Below are 5136 nucleotides of genomic sequence, written 5' to 3'. Positions count from 1 at the left end.
CCTGACCCTCACCGTCACTCTGCCGCGTGCCGTCCAGCAGAGAGAGCCCACGGGGCCGCGTGAAGCAGGAGACAGAAGAGGAGCCCCCAGCCCACCGCCCTCAGACCTGGCCCAGCCTCTCTCTGTGGAAGGTCCAGTGGGCCGGAAGCAGCTGGACGGCTTGGGAGAATCAGGGGAGGCTTGGGAGCCAGCACAGAGCAGCACCGGGGGCCCTGGGGGCTGGGGTCCAGGGCCTGGGCCCTGGGGCGCAGCTGGGCTGAGACAGGGAAGCTCCCGGGCCCCGCCCTGCAGCAGGGAGACATGAGCCGGGTCCTGATGCTCCTGGCACAGCAGAGGGGCCTGGCGAGGGTCCCCTGAAGGGACCCACAGGCTTTAAAAAGGCCCAGGATGCGGTGCCAGACAGGAAGTGCCCTTATCAACACGTCCACTTGTCCCTCATCCAGCCTTTGCAGCAGAAGTGCAGGTGATGGGAACCAAGGAAAATGATGCCCAAGGGCCTCCAGCCTGGGATGGTCTGCAAGGCAACCAGCTTGCTCTCCAAAGCGTCCGTGAGTCAGAGTCCTGGGAAAACATGCAGGGGTGGGGCGTGTTCTCCAGTGAAACAGACCAGAGGCGGAGCCACGTGGGAGACGTGAAATCACGGTCCGCAGCCCCAGCCCCAAAGCTGCAAGGTGCCTCTTTGCACAACGGCAGAAATGACACACGGACCCAAGGGTTGGTTGCTGAGTGCGGAGATGGCTGGGTTCTCGGGCACCAGGACAGCTTTGGGCTCACGCTGGAGCCGGGCCTTGCTTTCAGGAGAGGCGGGCCAAGCTTTGAAGGGGAAGCGTCAGGGTGTCTGCCATTCTCTTTCCAAAGGTTATTAGGCCAGAGAGGAGGAGGAGGAAGTGGAGAGGGAGAGGAAGGAGAGGGAAGGAGGAGGGCCGGGAGGAGGAGCAGGAGGCTGCAGGCCGTCTGTCCATCTGTCCGCCGGGGTCTGGACAGGCGAACACACAGCTGGGGGGCTGGGGCCTCACGCAGAGGGACTGGCCACAGATGTCTGAGTGGGCAAGGGCAGACTGAGAAGAAAGGGCCGGGGGCAGTTGTTACCCCGTCACCAGAGCAGGGCGTGCCTGAGGGGCCCTTCCCACCCGCGAGGCAGGAGCGTCATTGCTGGGTCCAGGTGGTGGCCGCATGGGCCAGCGTGGGTCTCTTGTCTTTCAATTTTTGCTTGAAATGTTGAATGAAAACTCTCACAATAATAAAAAACGAAGGGTGGGGAGGAGAAGAAAGAAACACAGAGAAGGGGTGGACGCAGCCCCCAGGGCGGAAGGGCACAGAAAGCCCGTCTGCAGGCAGAGAAGGGAGCCGGCAGCTCGTTCCGTCCACCACGGTGGGATCCCACGGGCCTGGGGCCAAGCAAAGGGCGGCAGGCGGGCCATCAGCTCGGGGGAGAGGAGGCCCCCGGTCCTGGGAGGCAGAGCAGGCACCTGCCTGGACCCCTCAAAACCGATGGGCAAAATGTGAGTAACAGGAGTTTCTAGGGGAATAAACAACATTTTGTGCAAAACCAAACCCCCATTAGACCCGCTTACATTTATTTAACGGGTTGGCGCTGCCTTGATTTGGGATTACATGGGTGTGGAGGGCTTAGACCCTGCCAGGCCCCAGACCAGCCGCCCCCTGAGGAGCTTGGGTAGGCCCCAGACCTGCTGAGACGGGGTCCCTGGAGACCTGGGCCAGCCCTGAGGCCGTCACGCAAAGAGCAGGAGGACAGGCCAATCCAGGGCCCGGAGCGGCCGCCTGGCCCTGCGGCTGGGCCAGGCCCCGGAGGCCCTCCTCGCAGGCAGGCCCGTGCAGCCCAGCCCACGGCGGGGCCACAGCTCAGGTTTGTGTCTCGGGTGCCTCGCGCCGGGAGTGGTGCCCATCTCCAGCAAAGAGAAGAGACAAAGCCTCATGCCACCAGGCTCTGGGGGATCAGGGAGGCGGGCAGGGGACAAGCCAGTGGAGGGACCGGGAGGGGCCCCTGAACGCAGGGGAGCAGAGGACCCACTTCACCCACCCCCGGGCCCCGGTGAAATCCAGGGACAAAACAGGCTGAGTGCATCGCTTGAGGCCAAACAGACCCAGGCTGGGACACATCATCACCCTCTTCCCGGCGTCTCTGAGCATCCGCTGCTCCGTGAAGGGCTTACTGAGAACACCCATGGCCAAGGACCCTGGGGAGCCGCTGGTGGGGAGACTTGAACCTACTTTGCAAAGATTTTTTGATGCAGACCACTTTATGAGAAACCTAGCAATGGAGCAGAGGCATCAATTTGCCAACAAAGGTCCGTCTCGTCAGGGCTCTGGTTTCCCCAGTGGTCATGTGTGGATGTGAGAGTCAGATGACAAAGAAGGCTGAGCACCGAAGAACTGATACTTTCAAACTGTTGTGCTGAAGATGACTCTTGAGAGTCCCTTGGACTGCAAGGAGATCCAACCAGTCCATCCTAAAGGAGATCAGTCCTGGGTGTTCATTGGAAGGACTGATGCTGAAGCTGAAACTCCAATACTTTGGCCACCTGATGCGAAGAGCTGACTCACTGGAAAAGACCCTGATGCTGGGAGAGATTGGGGGCAGGAGGAGAAGGGGATGACAGAGGATGAGATGGCTGGATGGCATCACCGACTTGATGGACATGAGTTTGAGCAAGCTCTGGGAGTTGGTGATGGACAGAGGGGCCTGGCAAGCTGCACTCCATGGGGTCACAGAGTCAAACACAACTTATCAAGTGAACAACAGCACCACAGGTTCGATTCCTGGGTCGGGAAGATCTGCTGGAGGACAGATTGGCTCCCCACTCCAGTGTTCCTGGGCTTCCCTGGTGGCTCAGCTGGTAAAGAATCCACCTGCAATGCAGGAGACCTGGGTTTGATCCCTGGGTGGGGAAGGTCCCCTGGAGGAAGGAAAGGCTACCCACTCAGGTATTCTAGCCTGGAGAATTCCACGGACTGTATAGCTGATGGGGTCACAAAGAGTCAGACACAACTGAGGGATTTTCAGAAAAAAAAAGTCAAACAACAACATTTTCAAAGTCTTTATATTGAATTTGCTGCACTATTGCTTCTGTTCTATGTTTTGATTTTTGGCCATGCAGTGTGTGGTATCTTAGCTCCCCAACCAGGGGTCGAACTACACCCCTGGCACTGGAAGGCAACGTCTTCATGGCTGGACCACCAGGGAAGCCCCAGTTCAGTTCAGTTCAGTCGCTCAGTCGTGTCCAACTCTTTGTGGCCCCATGGACTGCAGCACACCAGGCCTCCCTATCACCAACTCCCGGAGTTTACTCAAGCTCATGGGAAGCCTCAGGGAACGCATGGATCTCAGGCTTCTGGCGTTCTAGCTGGGCGAGACGGTGATCTGTTGAATGAACATCTTTGCTTCCAGCCTCTCATCCTCTGTCGTCCCCTTCTCCTCCCGCCTTCGGTTTCTCCCAGCATCAGGGCCTTTTCCAATGAGTCAGCTCTTTGCATAAGGTGGCCAAGGTATTGGAGTTTCAGCTTCAGCATCAGTCCTTCCAATGAACACCCAGGACTGATCTCCTTTAGGATGGACTGGTTGGATCTCCTTGCAGTCCAAGAGACTCTCAAGAGCCTTCTCCAACACCACAGTTCAAAAGCATCAATTCTTCAGTGCTCAGCCTTCTTTATGGTCCAACTCTCACATCCACACGTGGGGTTGAGTAGGGTCTCCCCAAAGTTCTGATCCCTCCGAGCATCAGATGAGACATTACGTGGGAATAGTGTCTTGGCAGGTGTGATTAGTTAAGGCTCTGGGGGTGAGATGGCCCTGGATTTAGGGTGAGCCCTTATGGAAGAAGAGAGGCTGACAGAGACATAAAGCAGAGGGTCCCGTGAGGATGAGCGAAGACCAGGGTGATGTGGCCACAAGCCAGGACCGCCTGGGGCTGCCTGGGCTGGAGAAGGCAGGAAGGTCACTCCCCGGGGCCTCCAGAAGGAGCACGCTCCTTTGAGACTTGGATCTCAGGCTTCTGGCGTCCCAGCTGGGCGAGACAGTGACCTGTTGAATGAACATCTTTGCTTCCAGCCCCTCACGTATGGTCACTTGTTACAGCAGCCTCAGGACACTCACAGGCCACATCAACCAGCTCGTGGGGGAACCCATGCGATGGACATGGGTTTGGGTGGACTCCAGAAGTTGGTGATGGACAGGGAGGCCTGGCATGCTGCAGTCCATGGGATAGCAAGGAGTCAGACACAACTGAGCAACTGAACTGAACTGAATTACTCAATCCACTACACTTGAAGCTGTCACCTAAAAGTTGAGAGATGGGCTTTATTCGGTGGACGACACAGAGGTGTCAAGCCCAGGAGGGGGCATCTCAGACTTTGGCTCTGAGGCTCCGCTCCCAAGAGGGAAGGGATGAGCCGGGATCTAGACGGGCTTTTGCAACGAAGACCAGGATCCCGTGTGCTGTGACCAAGCTGGACGATCCAGCCTGCGGCAACTAAGCCTTAGCGCAGCTAAACAAATAAATACTTTTTTAAAAAAAGAAGAGTTCCAAGTATGTCCGTCCCTGCAACAGCCCACGACATCCACCGGCCTGGGGGCTGCCTTGCAGGCTGACAGCGCAGGTCAGGCACGACCCCACATCCACGGTCACACACACAGAACAGGCCCCGAGCGGGAGCAGAACAGATCATCGTAGGAATGAAGATATTCGTTGGTGGGAAGAGCCCGCAGAGGCCCCGTGGGCAGGGGGACGTGGCAGGGATGCTGGGGGCCCGGCTGTGGGAGCTCAGAACCCGAGGAGCGGGCAGGAAAGGCGGCACCACCCCCGGGTCCCCAGGACCCCACCTGCGCTGTGTTAAGGCGCTCTCCCCAGAAGGCCCTCAGAGAGTCCTCTGGGCACCAGGGAGATGCCCCTACCTTGAGCAGACGCGTCTGTTAACGTGCGGCCAGTCAGGGACGAGTTGCTGGTGGGAGGGGGCAGGATTTCCCAGGGGAAGGCCCTGGGCAGAGGGCCTGGGAGGTGGGTTCTCTCCACCCACGGGCAGCAACTTCACCTGCCCCTCCAGCCCTGACAGCCTCCGAGCACCGCTCCCAGCCCTGGCACTCACCTGGAGACGCGGTGACCTGTGGGTCCGGCCCTT

This window comes from Odocoileus virginianus, chromosome 2 (assembly GCF_023699985.2).
Source record: "Odocoileus virginianus isolate 20LAN1187 ecotype Illinois chromosome 2, Ovbor_1.2, whole genome shotgun sequence".
NCBI classification, from domain to species: Eukaryota; Metazoa; Chordata; class Mammalia; order Artiodactyla; family Cervidae; genus Odocoileus; species Odocoileus virginianus.
Note: the sequence above shows the minus strand (reverse complement) of the source record.